This window comes from Chelonia mydas, chromosome 2, assembly GCF_015237465.2.
Source record: "Chelonia mydas isolate rCheMyd1 chromosome 2, rCheMyd1.pri.v2, whole genome shotgun sequence".
NCBI lineage: Eukaryota > Metazoa > Chordata > Testudines > Cheloniidae > Chelonia > Chelonia mydas.
In genome coordinates this window covers 186,909,348-186,934,723 of record NC_057850.1, presented here as the reverse complement: position 1 = coordinate 186,934,723, position 25,376 = coordinate 186,909,348, and the positions used below count along the sequence as shown (strand labels likewise).

The 25,376-nt window shown below is 43.2% G+C and overlaps 1 protein-coding gene across 5 annotated transcripts in view; it reads right to left on the bottom strand.

Annotated features, from left to right (window-relative positions):
* The window catches only part of SNRK (SNF related kinase), an 81,536-nt gene that overhangs the window by 42,402 nt on the left and 13,758 nt on the right, over positions 1 to 25,376 (bottom strand). Inside the window, exon 1 of one of the 5 annotated variants that reach the window (XM_037890357.2) lies at positions 3,293 to 3,409. The exons of the other annotated variants lie outside the window; for them this stretch is intronic. The gene's annotated coding sequence lies outside the window, so the exon portion shown is untranslated. Of the gene's footprint in view, positions 1 to 3,292; positions 3,410 to 25,376 lie in introns of those variants that run through there. 5 annotated transcript variants of the gene reach the window in all.

Genomic DNA, 25,376 nt, shown 5'->3' with positions numbered 1-25,376 from the left:
AATCCAGGTGATCAGTTCCACGTTTATACGCAGCTCCTGCTTTCAGTACAAACTAACAAACATTACTTGTCTTTGGTAAAAAAAACAAAAAAAAACAAACAACATTAAAATATCCATCAAAGAGCCTATATCAAACTATTAGCTTAAAGACAGATGGAAATATAGTTCATGTTTTTACTCAGGCACTTTTGACTCATAATCCAATGACATCTATAGCTCACATTCCGTAAGAGGCATGTTTACAGAAGACTATCAACAAAAAGGACTTACTCAAGGGACTTGCCTGCCTTTTTTTTTTTTAAACCTCATTTAATTCCCAAACTGTTTGCACTGCAAGACTAAGGTGGGGTTATTTGTTTGTTTCTATTCATGATGTAGTTCTGCAGTTCAAGCTACACTGTTTTCATAAAAAGAAAAGGAGGACCTGTGGCACCTTTGAGACTAACAAATTTATTTGAGCATAACCTTCCGTGAGCTACAGCTCATTTTCTCTAAGGCGATACAAATCCTCATTTTCTTTTTCCGGATACAGACTAACACGGCTGCTACTCTGAAAACTGTTTTCATAGATTTCTATTGCCCAGGCACACAATGCTGAGTTTATTAATAATTAAATAATTTGAAAAAGTACAAATTTTCACCATGTATGACTTTCCAACTACTTATTATTCCAGTACACAAATCAATTTTTCTATTAATATTAATTTTTCAACTATATGTGGGAGCAGTTTTTCCTTGGAAAAGAATAGATCCCCAGGTATATTGATCTGACATAACAAAAGATGTCATGTTACATGAAAAGCTTTGAGCAAACACTTCATTTTTGCTTTTTTCTTAAGAAATAAACATATATAGCAGATGTTATTTATTTGAAAGATACAGATAAGCTTGTTCATAGCAATCATAAGGCAACTTGAAAATTTGTTTGACTTTGTGACAAATATGAAAAGTACTCTTTTCTAAAAATTTAGCATATGGGTATTCGAATTATAAGCAACTATAACACTATCAGACCTACATATGCAGTCTTACATAAATAATAATAACGTATGTTTGCAAGAGACAACTTCATCTGGTATTCTCAGTAAGGAACCACTGCCCCACAATAGCAAGAGGATGTATTGTGCTCTTGGAAGAACTCCTTTTTAGTACAAGATAAGCAAGAGGAATGGACTGCCTTGGTGTACTGGCTAAATTTAACTTTGGTAATTAAACACAGCTCTGAAAAGTTTCCTCTGGCATTTCACTTGAATAAGTTATTCTTCACTTCCCCTGGAGATGATGGTTGAATTTAATGGTGCATGGACTGATCTCTATGTACATTTTTTAGTGATTTAAGTTGAGTAAAAGATACTGTATACATCTAAGACACTATTATCTGTTACCTTAATGGCTCAAGCTGTTCAAGACTGTATAAAGAGCATTGTTAGATCAATAAAGAAGGTTCAGATAAGGCAGCATGAAAGAGGAGAGTTTTCTGTATTAAGGTGAAATTTAGGTTCCCCCTTCACTCAGACCAACAATTCCATTACTTGTATATGTACTGAAACTGGCTAAATCTTGACTGAAAAAAAAAAATTCTATACCAATACTGGACATGATTTTTCTTTTTTTAAACATACTACATGTAAATTATTTCACAATTGAGACAAAAGCAAAGAATGTTTAAAAAGTGCATAACAGCCACTTTTTCAAACATAATAACTAAAACCTTCCAAAAATGCAAAATATTCAAATTATATTCTTATTTTTCATCTGATCATTTGTTACTATTCCTTCCCATCAGTTTTAGTCAAGCGCTGAAATTTACCTTACACTGATTAGTCAGCCTCTCAAAAAGTAAGCCTCCAAATGTATAGCAATAAAGGAGCTTAAAGAGAGAAAAAAATCAGACTGGATTTTAAAGACATTTAACGGTCTAATTTTCCCAGCAAAGAATATCATCCATGATAGCTTTTATTTTAGCAAGGTGTCGTTTTAATATCATTTTGAGTACGTTAAAATCCAAAATGCTGGATGTTAAGTATTCAACACAGCACAGTTTACAAATATTCCATGAGTACATATTTTAAAATTGAATTTTAATAAAAGGTCTCTAACTAGAAGAATAACTGCCATGTCAAGATGTATCCATTACTAATTTACAAGGGACTGTTAACAGTACCCGTTATTCAGACTATGGGGCATATAACAGACACACAAGAGTTACTGTTAAAATACAAAAAGAACAGGAGTACTTGTGGCACCTTAGAGACTAACATTTATTTGAGCATAAGCTTTCGTGAGCTACAGCTCACTTCATTGGATGCATTCAGTGGAAAATACAGTGGGGAGATTTATATACATAGAGAACATGAAACAATGGGTGTTACCACACACTGTAACGAGAGTGATCACTTAAGGTGAGCTATTACCAACCGGGGGGTGGGGGAGGAGGGGGGAACCTTTTGTAGTGATAATCAAGGTGGGCCATTTCCAGCAGTTGACAAGAACGTCGGAGGAACGGGGGACGTGGGGGGGTAATAAACATGGGGAAATAGTTTTACTTTGTGTACTGACCCATCCGCTCCCAGTCTTTATTCAAGCCTAAGTTAATTGTATCCAGTTTGCAAATTAATTCCAATTCAGCAGTCTCTCCTTGGAGTCTGTTTTTGAAGTTTTTTTGTTGAAGAATTGCCACTTTTAGGTCTGTAATCGAGTGACCAAAGAGATTGAAGTGTTCTCCGACTGGTTTTTGAATGTTATAATTCTTGACATCTGATTTGTGTTCATTTATTCTTTTACATAGAGACTGTCCAGTTTGATCAATGTACATGGCAGAGGGGCTTTGTTGGCACATGATGGCATATATGTGATAGTTTTACTTTGTGTAATATATCACATACATGCCATCATGTGCCATTTGCGGTGATGTTTACAAAAATGTTTCTATTATTTATTTGTAGTGCAGTAGCACCTAGAGGCCAGTATTCCATTAGGCTAGGAACCGTAAAGACATAACAGAAAGACAATCCCTGCAGAGAGCTAGCCATATGAGTTTCAGATGAGAGAATTGATAGATATGACAAGTTTCTACATTGAAAACTTTACAGAACAACAGTTATAAAGCCAAATTTGTTTTCAGATATACTGTAGCAACAATGTAGCAACAATGCACAAGAGTATCTTTGTTCCCAGGGTCACCACAAGTTACTACAGTACATGCAGTGCTTAGCAATGACATATTTTTAACTTTGTTAAAAAAAAAACAAACTTAGCCATCAGTAAGAACTACCTAAAAATGGTTACTAACCTGTTCAGTAACTGTTGCCCTTAGAGATATGCTGGACGGTCCATTCCACTTCAGGTGTGTGCATGCCCACTGCTCTGAAGCCAGAGATCTTTTTCCCCACAGCAGTGTCCACTGGGGTGGCACATGCACCTTCTCCATGCTCCTGCTATCTTACCAGAGACCAATAAGTTAGACTCCAATATGGAGTGGAGGGAGGGAGGGTCATGGAATGGACATGTGCAACACATCTTGAAGAACAATAGTTACAGAACAGGTTAACAACAATTTTTTCTTCAAGTGATTGCATGTGTCCAATCCACTTCAGGTGACTGGCAAGGAGGGTTTCAGAGTCTACCTGAACAAGGAATGCAACACAACTCACCCAAATCTGGCATCATCTCTTGATACTTGGAAATAGCATGTGGCCCTCACCCAAACACTTTAGACAACAAGAGTAGGGGTCATGACTGGCATTGGCTTGTTTAAAGCCTAGGGAATTAGTGTTGTTAATGCCCAGTACTGAGGCATTCCTAAGTGCTAGTCCAAAATCAAACAAAAATAAAAGTAACAAGTGCCATTATCTAAACAAACACTAAACAACTAATTTAACTATTTATAAAGTTTTATGGATTTCACTCAGAGAAAAACAGGAAGATTTGTGCAAGGAAGCATATGTGCTCCAACTACCAACCACAAGCAGTGAGAAGGAACTGAGGGAGGATCAGGGTGGCTCCAACCCCTTTATACCACCAGCTAACAGCATGAGCTTGCGGTGAGCACATGGGCCGCCGCAACAGGTACCACTGTGGGAAAAATCTCCAGCTTCAATGCACTGGGTGCAAACATGCCTGAAGTGGAACAGACACGTGCAATCACTCAAAGGAAAGCCTGAAATTTTTTAACTAAAGTTTGCATTGTGAGAGAAACGGTCTTAAACTTCATATACATCAGCAAAGAACTTTCGGTCACCTTTCCATGACTCAACAGCTGCACAGATTTTGCAAACATGAAAAACATGAAAAGTTTTTGCCCAAGAGAAGTTTTCAGAAAGTTATGAGCAAGTAAAAATCCTGATGTAACCGTACAGAAGGTGTGACCAGTGCTTACTATTCCTCTAGCTATTTGCAACCTCAGACACCAAAGGGAATGTTATTGGATTCACAGAATCAATACCTTAACAACCTTTACTTGAAAAGATGTTGCTATCACTAGGGATCAGCGTATGTGCTTTAAAAAAAAGAAAAATAAAAGCTATTCCTTAAACTGAGTGTTTCAATTGTTAAGTTATTATAAAGTAGTGATCTGGAGATTATTCTCCACTAGACTAGTTGATTCAGTTTACTTATGCAAGCCAAAATTACTTTTGCACTATTAAATATATAATAAACATTTTACGTAATGCACAGCTTATTTTACATACAAGGACAACCTCTTTCTACTCTCAAGAAAAATATTTTGTTCTTGGCGGTGGGAAACTGCACCAAGTATATATATATATATATATATATATATATATATTTTTTTATTTACTAATTAGTCCCAGCGTTGCTTATAGTCAAGTCCTTATATATTCTGCAGCTAAGTATACATAAATTACTGCTAAATTTGACAGCAACTTCAGGCAAATTCAAAGAGGAAGGATTTATACTGAATGAAGTATGAAGACAAATACTATCCCCACTTCATTTTCTATTCTATTTTATTAACTTTACATTCATTTATACTGCACCCCAATTTTACTGTAGATTCTGAAATGAGAACTCAGTCACACTGTATAAATTGAAGGAGTGGATGGAACTGAAAATTTTGGCAGCTAAGTAGGCAACAGTTTGAACTTCTGACATCCAGGAAGGCAAGAAATGAGGTTTGGATTTTCAGCACCAAGGAAACAGTTTAGGTTTTTGGCAATGGGGTAGTGGAGTGCAGCTCCTCTTGCAACCCCATCATGGACAGGGGCAGAGGTGACCTGAAATCCAGGGAGGGGGCTGAACTATTAGTACTCCACTGCCCTTAGTCACCACTGTATCCAGCATTTGAACTTTCTGCTACACTGATTAACAGTGAAATAATTAGGTATTGCTTGCCATTGCATGGGAGCAGTTCACACTGCTCTGCTATTGTTTCAGGCTATGTGCAGACTCAGGAAGAAAACATTGCATTAGTTTACATTCAGTTCACATTTGGATGTTCTCTTTACACCTATAAAGGCTACAAGTTTTTGTTTTTTATAAAAATAATCTTTACCAATTCTGTGGTAAATTCTATGGTCGCAATACACAGGACGCTGGTCTCATGAAAGTTTATCCCCTGCAAAGGTAAAGAAAGTTCTCCCCATTTTCTCTCTCTCTCTCACACACACTTACAGCGTTGCACAATTAGCCAGTTGTATTTTGGGGGTTTACATCTTCCTTTGAAGCACAAGTAAATGGCCAGTGACAGAGGCAAAATAGTGGACTATGCAATCCAGAAATCAGTACGGTAAAATCTACATTTCCTCTCAGGCAACCTAGACTCATTTGCCATACACGAAAGATTGATGACAGCACTCTTCATTGTAATTCACTATAAAATCTTTTTTAAAAATGATGAAAACTGGGACATGAACAGTTTTTTTAAATACAAAATTAGTAATCCTTCTGCAAGGTTAGGAAAAATCCTATTGTCCAGCAGCCCAGACAATTTAAATATAATTACTTATTTTCTGCCAAACTATTTGTTGACTTGCATTTAAAACTCCTGGGTCACAGACTGGCTGGCATATTAACCTGAGGCTAAAAAATGAGAACTAGTTTCCTGCTCAAGTTTTTCTGTGGACTTAGTTTTCTTCTGGCCACATCTTCTGCATGTCCTGCTCATTATTGTGTTGGATACCTGCTCTGGATCAGCTCAATCAGTTGCATATCATACTGCCCTTTAGGACTAGCGTGCATAGCTAATTATATAGGCACTTCTCTACCATGTACAAGTATAGGACTTAAGTGGTACAGTAGCATTTACAAGATATAAGGTGTGAGTCTATTTTCATTTGCAGGTGGTCATTCAATGCACCTAACATTTTTAAGTGCAGGTTGGATCAGACCACCAATATAAGAATTAAAATAAAACCCTGTATTTTAAAACTTCCACATTGTACTTCTGAGATGAGAAAAAAAAAAGTCTCTTGCAAAACAACACTGGAACATATTTTCTTCTCTGACAATCAACTTGGAGATACAGGTAGCTCAGGGACTACCTTACAGAGAGCCTAAGCTGCCCTCCTGCATAAAGTTTTGAGCCAAGAATGTAAACATACTGATTTTACAATATCTGTTCCTAAAAGGGCAATGCCCAGAAATTTAAACCCAATCTAATCCCCTACTTATTCCATGATACTGATCTAGTCCAAAATATATTCCAATAACCCTGAGTAACTTTCTCCTGTTAAGTGAACTTTAAGCCAGTCATTATGAACCACATTGAACCACCACTGAAAATTGTTTCTTCGATGCTGGTCACCACTTCTCTTCCAGTGCACTGTAAAAATGCAATAGGGCCTACAAAAGAACACGGATGGTAATGAAACATGAAAGCAATGTAGCATCTAGACACTACCAATATGGTCAGAAAAGTAGCCACGTAAAAATAGCACCATGCACCCATCTTTTGACTCTATTCTCTTAGGGCTTTATCCTATTCAGATTGTCAAGCATCCCAAACTTCTCATGTTGATGTCACACTTGCACCCCCAACTTTTTGTCCTTCATCCCTTACCTTCTCCCCTTTACTCTTCTCCATTGTCTCTTTACAACTGTTTCCTTTCTCTCTGGATTTAAGCATGTTGTCATTTCTAAGTGCTCCTCATGTCTCTCATGCCATTTCTTTCCTCCACTTTATCTCCAAAACTTGAACAAGCTGTATTACCAGGACCTCAGTTTTCTCTTCTTATAACTACCTCCTCAATCATCTGCAGTCTGGCTTCTGTTCTCTCCATTCCGTATAAGAAAAAAAAAAACTATATTCAAATCAACTGTCCTGCAATGGACTTTACACAACAGATAAGTTTTTCCTCTATTGTCACAGGCTACTCTGACCACTTACTTGAAACCTGTATTTCAAGAAATTCAGATAATTAAAGAGGTGACTTATGCAAGAAAGGACTTAATTGGTCATCAACTCTTAGGTGTAACTACCAAAACTGCAAACAGGATTTGTAACTTGAATAACTGGGTCCCAGCTCTAGGATGGAAATCAATAACTACACTACCTTGAAGTCTGAATACGGATATGCTAAATAATCAATAAAATCAGTCCTAAGACCTATAACATTACTCTTCAGAAATGTCCCCACCACACTACAGCAATTGCCCCTTTACCTAGGATAATATTCAAGTTTTACTTATCAGAAAAAAAATCAAAATACTTTTGAAAGCTAGCAATGAAGCAGCCTTCAACTTGTTGCTTACAAACATCACAAATTCACCCCTGAAAAAGGTAACTTTGATTATGCTTGGTTATGTATGGAGTTCTACAGTGTACTATGAAAAAAGTAAAGTAACGTATCAGGCATGTAAGGACAGGAGGTATTTAACTATGATTAAATGTGTTTCAAAACACCCAAAATATGCCAAACCTCCTTTTTCAGATGTTCTCAATTTCAGAATAACATGTCAAAAAAAAAAAAAAATAAGCAGCCAGTGCTCATGCCTTGTCCGGTGGACATGGATAGCCTGTATCTGACCCCAGTGAACTATAGTGGATCTGCTCTTCCATGGTGTTATACAGCTGTAGAAGTTACTTATCTCCCAAAAAGGCCAAGCAAGTTCAGCACATTTAGTATCTACTCCTGGGGGAATTCTGCGTGACTGCGCACCTGCAGAACACACCCCCTGCCCCTGCAGATTTCCTTCTTTTCCCTGCAGAAAATGGCAGAGAAGCAAAGGGAATCTGCACAGGTGCAGGGGGCGACCATGGGCACAGTTTTTGGGGGGACTTCCCCCTTTCAAACGAGGCAAGGCATGGGGGGGGCACATGGGGTTACATGCTGCTGAGCTGCCCAGCTGAAGGAGGCTGTGTCTGGGCTCCACTGACTCTGCAGCTGAACGCTGCCTCTTGGGTCCTAGTGCCAGTCATGTGCCCCTTCTGTGTGCTGGGAGCCTTCCTGTTTTCTATTCAGTGCAACAGTGAGTGCTTGCGGTGGGGCTGGGTAAGACGGGGGTGGAGAAAATGAGGGAAGAGAAGGAAGGGTGAGAGGGTGGGGGGGAGAGGCAGTGGGGGAAGAAGGAGAGATGAAATAGGGCAGGGAGGGGAGAAGGGAGGGGGATGGAGAAAAAAGGGGATGGGGGAATCACGGGGGGGGGGAGGGGGGGAGGGAGCCAGAGCCTGGCATGCGGCATCCCCTCGACAGCAGCTGGGGCTCCCCCGTTATGCAGGCCCATCGAACCTCGACAAGCTCTACCACCCACACACCCTCAGACCCCACCCCACTGATCCCCAGCCAGCTGCACCTGGACCCCCATCCCATCAAGCTCCACTCCCCAAGCACCTGGACCCCCTCACTCATCCTCCCGCACCGAGCCCCATCTCCTCACACCCAGACCGTCCCCCAAGCCCAAACCACCTTCACCTAGATCCCCTGCACCCGGAACCCCCCAATGAGCCTCTGTGTATCCAGATCTCCCACTGAGCTGCCCATATCCAGACTGCCCCATACAGAAACCTCTCAGCCCACACCTGGATCCCACCACACTAAGCCCCTCCACAGTTGGATCGGGGTCAGGCCTAGCCCTTGCACTGTGTCAGGGGTGGTGAGGTTTCAGGGTGATCTCCCACCTCAATGCAGCCAGTGGCCTGTGCTCCCCATTGCCATGCTGGAGCCACATTTATTGACAAACATTTGCAGAATTTAGCAATATTGTGTGCATAATTTTTAGGCGCAGAATTCCCTCAGGAGTAATATCAGAAGTGAAGTAAGAGTTCTCTCACCCTTCTTAATATGTTAGCTAGCTAGCATGATCCCTCCCTTCCAGTAGGAGGAAACAAAAAAACTAGAACTTCAAAGGTAATAACTATAATTATCATTTGACACCCTGGCAATCTCCAATTATTTCCATCTCCAGCAGGTAGGAGAAACTAGCCATCTCCAGAGTTTAATTCTTAGACATTAGTGCTTTCTCGTTGTTATTTTATTTTTCTTTAGTTAATTGTGTCTGCTCTGCTACTTTTAAAGGTCAAGTCAGCATCTCATCCTTAAACTGCTGGTTCTCACTTCCCATTAGATCATTTGTCTGGGAGCATGTGTAATTTTGTGGGCAAGTTAATGATATGAAGGTAAGGGAGGGGTCATCTGATTCGTAAATATTTATAATTTCAATGGCATCATCCTCTGCAGCATGGTGGGCAGGTGGACCCCCAGGTCCTCCAGTTGGTGAAAATGTTGATATTACAATGTCATTGGAAATGGGTCAAGTTGGATATAATTCGAAAGCCCATTCTCCCACAATGGTACCAAACAAGACAAACCTAGAACAATTTTGTAGATATATATTTGAGAAAATGTTTACATATCAACTTTTAATTATACTTTAACACAGGCATGTCAAATATGCAGCTTTCACAAAATTAAATTGTGGTCCTTGATTGACAGTACTGTGTTATCAATTAATGCTCAGAACGTGATCTCTGAACTTTTTAATGTTACAGATTACTATAAATGGAAGGTGTGCTTCAAGTTGATTTGCCATCATCAACAAAAAAGAAGCAGTTCAGCGATATTGATTATCAGCTTTATGATGTAAAAAGAATTGTAATGAGTAATTAAGACATCAGTATCCAGGTAGAAATTACTGGAATCCATCTGTAAATGGTATACACAAGTTACATATCATACATTACATAACAATTAATTATGATTACCAAGTAATTTATTACAAAATCCTTGGTTTTTTTGGTCTTGATCATTTTTAGGCATCAGTGGGGAGATGAGCAGTACCAACTAGTTGCTGAATCCTTGAAGAATACCACCATGGAGGACCTGGTTAAACACAACACTCGATGGCACCTTACACAATATAACAAGCACATCCATAAACTGCATTGGCAAGGTTGGAGAGGAAGTACATCAAGCATCAAGAAAGAGTTGAAAGTGCTAGGACAAGTGCCAACTGTGGTGAGACGCACCTTATAGTAGGTCCTATGGCGTGCATTTCAAGAAGAACCCTACCTTTCTGCTGTAACCCAGAAACCCAACAGCGGTCATTAAACATGATTTCAACATGTGACACAGGTGAGAAACTGTATGAAGCAGTCACTCTTAGCAAGAACATTGCATGGAAAGTAAAATGCGTGCAACTGACCCAAAAGACACTCAGCACATACCACATTGCACTTTGAGTGCTACGCCATGAACATATGTAATGTGATGCATCAAAAGGTAGAAGCAACAGAAACAAATACTGACTTTACTACAGCAAACTGTGTGACTCAGCTGGAGTTCTTAAATTCTCGCAGAGGCTCTAAAGGAGTGGCAATGACAGGCTAAATACAGAGAAATATGTGCTTTGATCGGGATTGAAGAGGAACAAATGCTTAGCAGAAAGGCACGTAAAGTATTTATTGAAGATGAACTCTGGGACATGGATGTAGTTTATACGACTTCCTCACAAGTAACCAAGCATCATCTAGACGTATTAAGTGGTGTTAAATGCTAGAGGAGGGGGTGAGGGGTAATTTTAAAGATACAGGATGAGCTTACTTGCACTGGCAACCCATTCGTGTATGACAGACTGAAGCTCATCAGTATCATGATGAAAGCAGTCTTCAGTGATGAGACAGCTAAAGATGTCAGTCAAATGAATACTTTGGGCTATGATTTGTATGAAGCCTTCAAAATCCAAAGAATTATCTAAGGCTCCATCATTCTATGGGCTCCAATTAAGAACAGACAAAAGCTGTGCTTGAATGCAAAGAATATCAGAGTGAAGGTGGCAGGGACCCTTATAGGGCTGACCACAGAGAGGTCATTGTTGGCTCATCTCCTGGTCGTATCCAGATCTCAGCATAATGTTGAGCAACATGAGACTCTGGGAAACTCTGAGTTACCTGTCACACCATGATTGATGTTTCAATGTGACAAAACAATGTATATATGCCAGGCAAAAAGCAAACTAATGCACATCTTACATGGTCTTCCTAAGCCAGCACTTACTGACAACATGACCAGTATCTTGTGCTGGCAGAGGACTTTCACCTTAGCAATCATCGATGGTATAGCTGAGGTACAAGCTCTTAACACATCAGAAACTGTTAATACCTGCTGAGATTTGGCTGAACTTTTCATCCTGAGGCTACAGAGAAAATACTGGGCCTACGACAAAGTCTACCTCATAGCTGACATGTATGCAGAGGATTCAATTAAAAATATTACCAGAAAGTAGTGACTCCATGGCATTGCACCTGTCCAAATCAGAAATCACAATGATTTCAACAATTTCCATCCCACCATCAACCTCAGCCTGGTCCAGTCCACACAAGAGATCTACTTCCTGGATACTACGGTGCTAATAAGTGATGGTCACATAACCACCACCCTATACCGGAAACCTACTGACCACTATGCCTACCTGCATGCCTCCACCTTTCATCCAGACCACACCACACGATCCATTGTCTACAGCCAAGCTCTATGATACAACCGCATTTGCTCCAACCCCTCAGACAGAGACAAACACCTACAAGATCTCTATCAAGAGTTCTTAGAACTACAATACCCACCTGCGGAAGTGAAGAAACAGACTGACAAAGCCAGAAGAGTACCCAGAAGTCACCTACTACAGGACAGGCCCAACAAAGAAAATAACAGAAAGCCACTAGCCATCACCTTCAGCCCCCAACTAAAACCTCTCCAACGCATCATCAAGGATCTACAACCTATCCTGAAGGACGGACAACCCATCACTCTCACAGATCTTGGGAGACAGGCCAGTCCTTGCTTACAGACAGCCCCCCAACCTGAAGCAAATACTCACCAGCAACTACACACCGACTCAACAGAACCACTAACCCAGGAACCTATCCTTGCAACAAAGCCCATTGCCAACTGTGTCCACATATCTATTCGGGGACACCATCATAGGGCCTAATCACATCATCCACACTATCAGAGGCTTGTTCACCTGCACATGTACCAATGTGATATATGCCATCATGTGCTAGCAATGCCCCTCTGCCATGTACATTGGCCAAACTGGACAGTCTCTACGTAAAAGAATAAATGGACACAAATCAGATGTCAAGAATTATAACATTCAAAAACCAGTCGGAGAACACTTCAATCTCTTTGGTCACTCGATTACAGACCTAAAAGTGGCAATTCTTCAACAAAAAAACTTCAAAAACAGACTCCAAGGAGAGACTGCTGAATTGGAATTAATTTGCAAACTGGATACAATTAACTTAGGCTTGAATAAAGACTGGGAGCGGATGGGTCATTACACAAAGTAAAACTAATTCCCCATGTTTATTCCCCCCCAACCCCACCCCCGTTCCTCCGACGTTCTTGTCAACTGCTGGAAATGGCCCACCTTGATTATCACTACAAAAGGTTCTCCCCCCTCCCCCCCACGCTGGTAATAGCTCACCTTAAGTGATCACTCTCGTTACAGTGTGTATGGTAACACCCATTGTTTCATGTTCTCTATGTATATAAATCTCCCCACTGTATTTTCCACTGAATGCATCCGATGAAGTGAGCTGTAGCTCACGAAAGCTTATGCTCAAATAAATTTGTTAGTCTCTAAGGTGCCACAAGTACTCCTTTTCTTTTTGCGGATACAGACTAGCATGGCTGCTACTCTGAAACCTGACTCCACAAACTTCTCCAATCTCACAATGAAGAAGCTACTGCTTTATATACCCACAAAGGAGGCGTTAACTAGCAGGAAAAATGCTCCAGCATGCAAAGAATTTCATCTTCACATGGCATAATGAAGCTTCTGCCTCGCAATGGTCAGTGGAGTTTCCTCATAGTTCCCATAAGGAGGCTCATGCTATCAATGCCACAGAGAAAAGTGCAACTAAACTCCAGACTTTTTGCACAAGACAGATGTTCTAGTGCTCTCTCTGAGATGCTACCCAAGACTTCTGCAAGATTCTGTTTTTGTGCCTGCTGCTGAGGAACAGAATTTCTGTATATCCCTCAGAGATGTGTTCCTATCACTCAAACTGTTAAAAGCCACCGTACTGCCAGGTTTCCACATCTTTCAGCATGTGACACTACTGGAAAGTTGCCTGGAAAGACCAAAATTATCTTACTGAAAGGCATTTGATTCTGCCTCCGAAGACTCTCTCCTCACTCTGAGGCTGCTTGGAATGGCTCAGACAATCACTGATGAGGCCAAAAATGCACTGGAGGCATTCATATACCAAGTTTACTGTTTAAAAACCAACATTACGACACTGGCAGAGTTGGTGGATGTTTTCCAAGAAGCAGACAAAAGGAGAAAAATCAACATGGACAAGGGTGCGTTTATACCTGCTAATAAGAGGGAAATTTATCAAGCAACAGAATGGCTCCAGGATGATCGAGCGCATCCAAAACTACCCTCTGCTATCGCACATGGATGGGTCTTGGAGGATGGACTAATCACACCAGCTATATGTGAAATACTATGCACTCCTGAATCAATCTTTCAGCGAATCAAACACTCATATGCAAAGACTAGGTGCTCACTATCTTGCAAATGTTTGGCTGGCACCCTGCTTTGTATGGAGATGTGCGAGTGTGGCTTGAACAAGGATTAGTGACACAACATGTTTAGTAGTGGTGCCCCAGACAGATGTCACTGATGAATAAATATTTTCAGTCCTACATGTCAAGGACAACTTCCCTAGGATTAGGCAAGATCAATGTCCTTTTAATGTCAGCAATGTATACCTGTGTTTAAGTAGAATTTTTAAAAAATTCAATTTGTAAACGTTTTCTTCAATATATATCTACGTAACTATTCTAGGTTTGTCATGTTTGGTACCACTGTGATCACTGGAAAAGGGGCTGAATGATACCCAACTCAACCCATTTCCAAAGACATTGCATTATCAAAAATTTCCACCAACAGGACGACCTACAGCTGGAAGCGAGTCCCCCCCCACCACGCCACAGAGGACATCAAGGAAATTATGATACATTAGTACGAATCCAATGACTCCTCCCTTAACTTTCTATGACTAACTTGAACACAGAATGAGATTTTATTACATTACGCTCCAAGACAAATCACAATAGTCACCATGTGAAAGACAAATTACACAATAATTGTGTACACAGTAACTGGAGCTTAAGGTGTGTTGTGTATATCAATGATTCTCAGACTTTTTTGGACCAGGACCCATTTGTAAACATTGATGGCCAGTTCCAACCCAGTAAATAGCTTAAGTAGAAAACAAACACTTTGGCCCCAAAATACTTATTACCCACCACATGTAACAAACAAACAACACATAAGTTGCTACACAGCCAGTAGCAGCGCAGAAGTAAGGGTGGCAATATCATGGCTTGCCACGCTTCCTTCTGCGCTGCTGCTGGTGGCGGCACTGCCTTCAGAGCTGGGCACCTAGCCAGCAGCCGCCACTCTCCATCAGCCCAGCTCTAAAGGTAGCACCGCCGCCAGCAGCAGCATAGAAGTAAGCATGGCAATATCATTGGTATGGACAGCATTAACATACAGTGAAGCACAAGCGGAATCTATTTTTTAAAAAGTTGTACGCAAAACATGATCTATTTTAAAATTTGTTTGCAACCCTTTCGTACATTCTTGCGACCCACTTTTGAGTTGCCACCCATGAGTTGAGAAACACTGATCCATATATATATTTTCTACTATTGCTGCACATGTTCCCCACTCACTAAAGATTGGAGTCTTTTGGCCAATAGTGCCCACTGGGTCCACATGTGCAGCAAATGCCCCCTTGCACTTCCATCCCAAAGTCACAAAGGGCAGTGCAGGGCCAATCCCAGAATCCAATTTACACTAGGACCCCCCTAGCAAAGGGAAAGGAGGTCAGGTTGTGTTGCCCATATATATATTTTATACAACTCAAAGAATTCTAGTTACTGTGCAGGTAAAGCAACTCTTCAAGTGCTTGTCTATATACATATTCCACTCGATGGCTCTCAAGCAGTAACCTGAACTAAGGTGGTGGGTGGTTAAAGTCTTATCTAGACTCTAAACAACCCTGCCAAAAGCAGCATCTGCTCTGAAACCTTCCATTAAAGAACAGTGTTTATTAAAAGGTATGTATGGAACCCCGGGTGGATGCTTTACAAATGTCCATTATCGTACTACTTCTCAAGGAAGCAGCAGAAGCTGCTTGCATTCTAGTGGAATGCGTTATAATATTAAATGGAGAATAATGTTGCTAGTTTCAGCAGAATTCAATAACCAATTTAGATTATGTCTGGAAGTGAACAGTAGGGTCTTTCATCCTCTCTGCAAAGGACAATTGCCTTAGGGAGGCCCTGAAGGGTTTTTTTTTCTTTTCTGTAAGTAAAAGGCTACAGCCCTATGATCATTAAGGGTATGTCATTAAAAGTCCCTGCGATTAGACTGAGGTCTGGGGAAAATGTAGGTAGATGGACAGTCTGATTTAAAAACAGAAGTCTGACAATATTTTCAGTAAGAAATTAGGGTGTGGCTTAAGAAACACCAGTTCAAAATGGAAAACAGGATAGATGGAGTATGCCTTGAGTGCCCCTCTCTCCACAATCCTCTTAACTGATGTAATTACTAGTAGAAAGGTTTTCATGGATAGGTGTAGAAGGGAATTTGCCATGGGCTCAAACAGGGATCCCATGAGGCCCCCCAGTGCTACATTAAGGATCCATGTGGGGATTGCCTTCCCTTTTAAGTAGAAAAACCCTTAACCCCCCTGAGGAAGCTGAACATCGTAGGATGGGGAAAAAAAACAGAAAACACTTACCATTCATCTACAGGGGTAAACAGCTGAAAGATGCAACCTGGCAGAGCTAAGTGAAAGCCCAGAGTTCTTTAGAGAGCAGATAATCTATCACTGCAGAAATGTACATCTCAAGAGGCTGTAAGTGATGATGTTCACACCAAGCCAAAAATCTTCTCCACTTAGTAAGTTTGTCTGATGGAGTCTTTCCTATTATTTGTTATAATGTTCTGTACATCAGTTGATCATAACTTCTATTCTGAGATCCATCTAGAAAACATGCTGTGAGATATAGGGTGGATAGGTTGGAACAGAGGATGGCTCCTTCGTTCTGAGACAGCAGGTCTGGAATTAGTTTCAGAGGACAAAAATAATTGCATCACTTCTGTGCACCAGAACTATTTCAGCTAGGCAGAAACTATCAGCATGACCTTGCCTTCATCTTGTCTGAACTTTCAACTACACTTGGGAGCAGTGGAATTACTGGATAAGCACATTTCAGTGCATTGGACCACGAAATGAGAAACATGTGAAAGTGAAACTCTGTCCACCTCTGGAACAGAAAATTTGACGCTTCTTTTTCCTGTCCCTCACAAGTAAGTCTAATGATGGACGACCACATTCCTTGAAAATTGACAAACCACTGAATTGTGAATTCTCCATCCACTTGTGGTCTAACAAAGAGTCTGCTCAAGTCATCCACCAGAATGTTCCAGAGACCTAGAAGATGAATTGCAGAGAGAGATAACTAAGCCCTGGTCTACACTAGGAGTTGAGGTCGAATTTAGCAGCATTAAATCGATTTAACCCGGCACCCGTACACACGACGAAGCCCTTTTTTTTTTTTTTTTTTTTTTTTTTTTGACTTAAAGGGCTCTTAAAATTGATTTCTTTTCTCCACCCCCGACAAGGGGATTAGTGCTGAAATCGGCCTTGCGGGGTCGAATTTGGGGTACTGTGGACACAATTAGACGGTATTGGCCGCCGAGAGCTATCCCAGAGTGCTCCATTGTGACCGCTCTGGACAGCACTCTCAACTCCGATGCACTGGCCAGGTAGACAGGAAAAGGCCAGCAAACTTTTGAATTTCATTTCCTGTTTGGCCAGCGTGGCAAGCTGCAGGTGAGTGCAGAGCTCATCAGCAGAAGTGACCATAATGGAGTCCCAGAAGCGCAAAAGAGCTCCAGCATGGACCGAACGGGAGGTACGAGATCTGATCGCTGTATGGGGAGAGGAATCCGTGCTATCAGAACTCCGTTCCAGTTTTCGAAATGCCAAAACATTTGTCAAAATCTCCCAGGGCATGAAGGACAAAGGCCATAACAGGGACCTGAAGCAGTGTTGCATGAAACTTAAGGAGCTGAGGCAAGCCTACCAGAAAACCAGAGAGGCGAACGGCCGCTCCGGGACAGAGCCCCGGACATGCCGCTTCTATGATGAGCTGCATGCCATTTTAGGGGGTTCAGCCACCAGTACCCCAACAGTGTGCTTTGACTCCTTCAATGGAGAGGGAGGCAACACGGAAGCAGGTTTGGGGAACGAGGAAGATGATGATGAGGAGGAGGTTGTAGATAGCTCACAGCAAGCAAGTGGAGAAACCGGTTTTCCCCGACAGTCAGGAACTGTTTCTCACCCTGGACCTGGAGCCAGTACCCCCTGAACCAACCCAAGGCTGCCTCCTGGACCTGCCAGGCGGAAAAGGGACCTCTGGTGAATGTACCTTTTTAAATAGTATACATGGTTTAAAAGCAAGCGTGTTTAATGATTAATTTGCCCTGGCATTCGCGGCCAGGATAGCTACTGGAAAAGTCCGTTAATGTGTCTGGGGATGGAGTGGAAATCCTCCAGGGTCATCTCCATAAAGCTCTTCTGGACGTACTCCCAAAGCCTTTGCAAAAGGTTTCTGGGGAGGGCAGCCTTATTCCGTCCACCATGGTAGGACACTTTACCACACCAGGCCAGTAGCACGTAGTCGGGAATCATTGCAGAACAAAGCATTGCAGCGTATGTTTGCTGGCGTTCAAACAACATCCATTCTTTATCTCTCTGTGTCATCCTCAGGAGAGTGATATCATTCATGGTCACCTGGTTGAAACAGGATGCTTTTCTTAAGGGGACATTCAGAGGTGGCCATTCCTGCTGGGCTGTTTGCCTGTGGCTGAACAGAAGTGTTCCCCACTGTTAGCCACGGGGAGGCGGGGGGGGGAGGGTTAGCCACACGGTGGGGGGAGGCAAAATGCGACCTTGCAACGAAAGCACATGTGCTACGTATGTAGTGTTAACAGCAAGGTTTACCGTGAAAGAATGTACCCATTGTTCTAGAAAACGTGTTTTTAAATACCACTGTCCCTTTTTTTTCCCTCCACCAGCTGCATGTGTTTCAAGGATCACAGGATCTTCTCCTTCCCAGAGGCTGGCAAAGATTAGAAGGCAAAAAAAAAAAAAAAACGCACTTGCAATGAAATGTTCTCTGAGCTCATGCTGTCCTCCCACACTGACAGAGCACAGACGAATGCGTGGAGGAAGACAATGTCAGAGTGCAGGAAAGCACAAAGTGACCAGGAGGAGAGGTGGCAGGCTGAAGAGAGGGCTGAAGCTGAAAGGTGGCGGCAGCGTGATGAGAGGAAGCAGGATTCAACGCGGAGGCTGCTGGAGGTTCAAACTAATATGCTCCAGCATACGACTGAGCTGCAGGAAAGGCAGCAGGAGCACAGATCGCTTCTACAGCCCCTGTGTAACCAACCGCCCTCTTCCCCAAGCTCCATAGCCTCCTCACCCAGACGCCCAAGAACTTGGTGGGGGGGGCCCCCTCTGGCTACCCAGCCACTCCACCACAGAGGATTGCCCAAGCAACAGAAGGCTGGCATTCAATAAGTTTTAAACTCTTCAAGTGCTGTGTGGCCTTGTCCTTCCCTCCTCCACCACCCCTGCCGGTGCTTCCCTCCTCTACTACCTCTCCCGGGCTACCCTGGCAGTTATCCCCCTATTTGTGTGATGAATTAATAAAGAATGCATGATTCTGAAGCAACAATGACTTTATTGCCTCTGCAAGCGGTGATCAAAGGGAGGAGGAGAGGGTGGTTAGCTTCCAGGGAAGTAGAGTGAACCAAGGGGGTGGGAGTTTCATCAAGGAGAAACAAACAGAACTTTCACACCGTAGCCTGCCCAGTCATGAAACTGGTTTTCAAAGCTTCTCTGATGCGCACCGTGCTCTCCTGTGCTCTTCTAACCGCCCTGGTGTCTGGCTGCGCCTAACCAGCAGCCAGGCGATTTGCCTCAACCTCCCACCTCACCATAAACTTCTCCCCCTTACTCTCACAGATAATTTGGAGCGCACAGCAAGCAGTAATAACAGGGGAATATCGGTTTCGCTGAGGTCTAACCGAGTCAGTAAACTGCACCAGCGCGCTTTTAAACGTCGAAATGCACATTCTACCACCATTCTGCACTTCCTCAGCCTGTAGCTGAACAGCTCCTGACTACTGTCCAGGCTGCCTCTGTATGGCTTCATGAGCCATGGCATTAAGGGGCAGCCTGCGTCCCCAAGGATAACTATAGGCATTTCAACATCCCCAATGGTTATTTTCTGGTCTGGGAATAAAGTCCCTTCCTGCAGCTTTTGAAACAGACCAGAGTTCCTGAAGACGCAAGCATCATGTACCTTTCCTGGCCATCCCACGTTGATGGTGGTGAAACGTCCCTTGTGATACACCAGTGCTTGCAGCACTATTGAAAAGTACCCCTTGCGGTTTATGTACTCGCCGGCTTGGTGCTCCAGTGCCCAGATAGGGATATGGGTTCCGTCTATGGCCCCACCACAGTTAGGGAATCCCATTGCAGCAAAGCCATCCACTATGACCTGCACATTTCCCAGGGTCACTACCCTTGATATCAGCAGATCTTTGATTGCGTTGGCTACTTGCATCACAGCAGCTCCCACAATAGATTTGCCCACTCCAAATTGATTCCTGACTGACTGGTAGCTGTCTGGCGCTGCAAGCTTCCACAGCGCTATTGCCACTCGCTTCTCAACTGTGAAGGCTGCTCTCATCTTGGTATTCTTGCATCTCAGGGCAGGGGAAAGCAAGTTACAAAGTTCCATGAAAGTGTCCTTACTCATGCGAAAGTTTTGCAGACACTGGGAATCGTCCCAGACCTGCAACACTATGCGGTCCCACCAGTCTGTGCTTATTTCCCGGGCCCAGAATCGGCGTTCCACCGCATGAACCTGCCCCATTAGCACCATGATGCCCACATTGCCAGGGCCCGTGCTTTGAGAGAAGTCTGTGTCCGTGTCCTCATCACTCTCGTCACCACCCTGACGTCACCTACTCGCCCGGTTTCGCTTTGCCAGGTTCTGGTGCTGCATACACTGCTGGACAATGCGCGTGGTGTTTAATGTGCTCCTAATTGCCAAAGTGATCTGAGCGGGCTCCATGCTTACAGAAAAAAAGCGCGGAATGATTGTCTGCCGTTGCTCTGACAGAGGGAGGGGCGACTGACAACATGGCTTACAGGGAATTAAAATCAACAAAGGGGGTGGCTTTACAGGAAGGAGAAACAAAAACAACTATCACACAGAATGGCCCCCTCAAGGATTGAACTCAAAACCCTGGGTTTAGAAGGCCAATGCTCAACCCAATGAGCTATCCCTCCCCCCAGTATTTCAGGCAGGACTGAATCTCCATTAAACTTTTCAAGGTGCCCGTGACAGACCTCACCGAAATAATTGTCAGCCGTTGATTTCACAGAGGGAGGGAGCGATGGCGGGGGGGGAGCAAATGAATACAAAACATATCTGGTGTATTTCTTGTTTTGATCCACTCCATCTATCTTTTACATCTTTGGCTAGCAGCACACGGTGCAGAAGGACTGCTAGCCATCCTCATCTCCTCCCTGCTCGGCAGAAGACGGTACAATAGGACTGCCAGCAGGACTAAAGAGAATGACCTGGTCGAGTTACTCCTATTTTAGTCCCTGCGCCCATGTCTGCCCAGGCACTCCTGACCGACCCTACCAAGGCGGCCAGAAGCACCTCTGACACGATGACGATGGTTATCAGGCCTATTGCACCGTCTGCTGCCACAAGGCAATGAGCTGCTGCTGTGCAGCAATGCAGTACCGCGTCTGCCAGCACCCAGGAGATGTAGGGGGACAGTTAGCTGAGCGGGCTCCGTGCCTGCCGTGGTATGGCGTCTGCACAGATAACTCAGGGAAAAAGGCGCAAAACCATTGTCTGCCGTTGCTTTCATGGAGGGAGGGAGGGCCTGACGACATGTACACAGAACCGCCCGTGACAATTTTTTTGCCCCATTAGGCATTGGGATCTCAACCCAGAATTCCAATGGGCGGCAGAGACCGCGGGAACTGTGGGATAGCTACCCACAGTGCAACGGTCCAGAAGTCGACGCTAGCTTCGGTACTGTGGAAGCACTCCGCCAAGTTAATGCACTTAGAGCATTTTGTGTGGGGACACACACAATCGACTATATAAAAACGATTTCTAAAAAAACGACTTTTATAAATTCAACCTAATTTCATGGTGTAAACATACCCTAAGGCACTAGTTTCATAAATGAACTGCCTCTTGGCACAGAGGAGATGACCACGGCTCTTCCTTCCTGTTTATATAAAACATAGCAGTTATGCTGTCTGTCATGATCTGAATGTACAGTCTTTGAATCAGAGGAAAGAAGTGTATGTACGCTTTGCAAACAACTCCGAGTTCCAATATAGTTGTGTGAATGAGTCTCCTCATGAGTCCACCTGTCTCATGCTTGGTTGGTGTTCTAGGCGCACTCCCAAACCCAGATGTGAGGCATCTGCCATTACAGTTTTGGCTGGAAGAGTGGAGAGAAGGGAATTCCTCTGCACTCCTTGCTAGGGTCCATCCAACAGCTCAATAAGGAGAAAACATCTTACTGAATGTCTGAGGCATGTCCAAGTTAGGCCTGCTCAGAATGTAAACTGATTTCATAAGGCCTGCATGTAGAATACAGGTTAGCCTGGCATGCTGTGAGGCAAAAAGAAAAGGAGTACTTGTGGCACCTTAGAGACTAACCAATTTATTTGAGCATGAGCTTTCGTGAGCTACAGCTCACTTCATCGGATGCATACTGTGGAAATTGCAGAAGACATTATTATATACACAGACACCATGAAACAATACCTCCTCCCACCCCACTCTCCTGCTGGTAATAGCTTACCTAAAGTGATCATCAAGATGGGCCATTTCCAGCACAAATCCAGGTTTTCTCACCCTCCGCCCCCCCACAGACAAACTCACTCTCTTGCTGGCAATAGCCCATCCAAAGTGACCACTCTCTTCACAATGTGAATGAAAATCAAGGTGGGCCATTTCCAGCACAAATCCAGGTTCTCTCACCCCCCACCCCCCCCCCACCCCACACACACACACAAACTCACTCTCCTGCTGGCAATAGCTCATCCAAACTGACCACTCTCCCCACAATGTGCATGACAATTAAGGTGGGCCACTTCCAGCATAAATCCAAGTTTAACCAGAAGGCCGGTGGGGGGGGAGTGAGGGGGGTAGGAAAAAACAAGGGGAAATAGGCTACCTTGCATAATGACTTAGCCACTCCCAGTCTCTATTTAAGCCTAAATTAATAGTATCCAATTTGCAAATGAATTCCAATTCAGCAGTTTCTCGCTGGACTCTGGATTTGAAGTTTTTTTGTTGTAAGATAGCGACCTTCATGTCTCTGATTGCGTGACCAGAGAGATTGAAGTGTTCTCCGACTGGCTTATGAATGTTATAATTCTTGACATCTGATTTGTGTCCATTTATTCTTTTACGTAGAGACTGTCCAGTTTGACCAATGTACATGGCAGAGGGGCATTGCTGGCACATGATGGCATATATCACATTGGTGGATGTGCAGGTGAACGAGCCTCTGATAGTGTGGCTGATGGTATTAGGCCCTGTGATGGTGTCCCCTGAATAGATATGTGGGCACAGTTGGCAACGGGCTTTGTTGCAAGAATAGGTTCCTGGGTTAGTGATTCTGTTGTGTGGTATGTGGTTGTTGGTGAGTATTCGCTTCAGGTTGGGGGGCTGTCTGTAGGCAAGGACTGGCCTGTCTCCCAAGATTTGTGAGAGAGTTGGGTCATCCTTCAGGATAGGTTGTAGATCCTTAATAATGCGTTGGAGGGGTTTTAGTTGGGGGCTGAAGGTGACGGCTAGTGGCGTTCTGTTATTTTCTTTGTTAGGCCTGTCCTGTAGTAGGTGACTTCTGGGAACTCTTCTGGCTCTATCAATCTGTTTCTTCACTTCCGCAGGTGGGTATTGTAGTTGTAAGAATGCTTGATAGAGATCTTGTAGGTGTTTGTCTCTGTCTGAGGGGTTGGAGCAAATGCGGTTGTATCGCAGAGCTTGGCTGTAGACGATGGATCGTGTGGTGTGTGAAACCTGTGAGGCAAAAGTGCAGGCCACCATGTGATCCCAGCAGGCTCAGACAAATTCTTCTCTTGTTTGAGAATTTGTCTGAAGTTACATGATGTGCACGCACCGTTTCAAAACCTATCCTGGGGTAAATGAGCTCTTGCTGTCTTGGAGTCAAAACAATCCTTATAAAATCTGTTGCATTAGTGTCAAAATGGACTTTTCAACTGAAGGACATGAAGAGCTGAAGAATTCACTGAATGGAGTTCTGCACATGATGCTGAGACTTCCCTCTGATAAGCCAGTTGTGGATACCCTTAAGGAGCTAGGGGATAATAGCCTATGTCTACCCTGAAATTGGACACCAACAGCTGGCTTGTGCCAGCTGACTCAGGCTCACAGGGCTCAGGCTAAGGGGCTGTTTAATTGCATTGTAGACATTTGGTCTCAGGCTGCAGCCCGAGTGCTGGGACCCTCCCACTCACAGGGTCCTAGAGCCCAGGCTCCAGCCCAAGCCCGAATGTTCACACCACAATTAAACAGCCCCTTTACCCAAGCCCCACAAGCCCGAGTCAGCAGGCATGGGCCAGCTGCAGATTTTTAATCAAATATAGACATACCCCATTGTGTGCAGCTCCTACCACTACACTCTGTTAAACACTTAAGTGCTACGAAGAGACAAAAGGTAGAACTCCGTACTGGAAGTGGTTATGACCTACCAAGAATCTTAAGTATTTCTTGTGTGCAAGATGTATGGCAATATGAAAGCAAGCACTATAGAGGGCGAGAGCCGCAAAACAATTTTCTGGATCTAGAGCTGGCATTACAGAGGCTGTGGTGACCATTCTAAACTTTTTCTGGCAGATGTAGGTATTGGACACACTCAAATCCATAAATGGCTTCGATCACACTGTTTGGGTATGAGGAATTATAGTAGAAACATTTCTCCTGCATTGTTACCAAGTTTCATAACACCACCACCCCACCCCCCACAAAAAAGAGGTAGTTTCCAAAAGGGAAGCAAAGAAGGAAAATCAAAAGTGATTAATTTGCATCTCTCCACAAGCCCATCAAAAGGATTGCTTACTTGCTGAAGCCAGCTGGGAGGCAGAAGTAGCTGATCTAAAAGATTTTCTCTTCTGAAGTCACTGACACTTTCAAGGAAGTTCTGAGGACCTTGGACAGTGCTTGATGCTGTTTTTTGACTAGAGTAAGAATGGGATCTACTCTTTCCTCTTCACTGCAGCATGCAGATTCCTAAAGAACAAAGTATGGCACAGGAATCCTTCGAGATGTGAAGGGCATCATCCGTCTTTCTGCTGAACAAACTGGAGCCCATGAACAGAACATCCTCCACTGTATATTGTACTTCTCTTGAGATCCCAGAACTCTAGAGTCCAAGAAAAGTGTCTTGTCACTATAGGTGATGCCATGAACCAACTAGTGGTACCCACAGCATTCAGTGCTGCCTGCAGAGATGTTCTTGCATCTAACTGCCCCATAGCAATCAGGGACCTGAAGTCTTCTTTCTGTGACAGTTTGTCTCTGCAGACTAAACTTATTGTAATTAACATCAGAGAGCAAGAAGAGCCTGATAGTTTGAAATTCTACCTCTCAGACTTGCCCAGGTAACTCTTAAAATTGAACAGATTCATTTCCATTTCAGATAGAGTCACTTTAGGTTGATGCAGCCTATGCTTTCAATTCACAGCAGCAACAACTAAAAACCCTGGCAGCAGATGTGAAAAAATATTCTGTTCTTACCAACAGTAC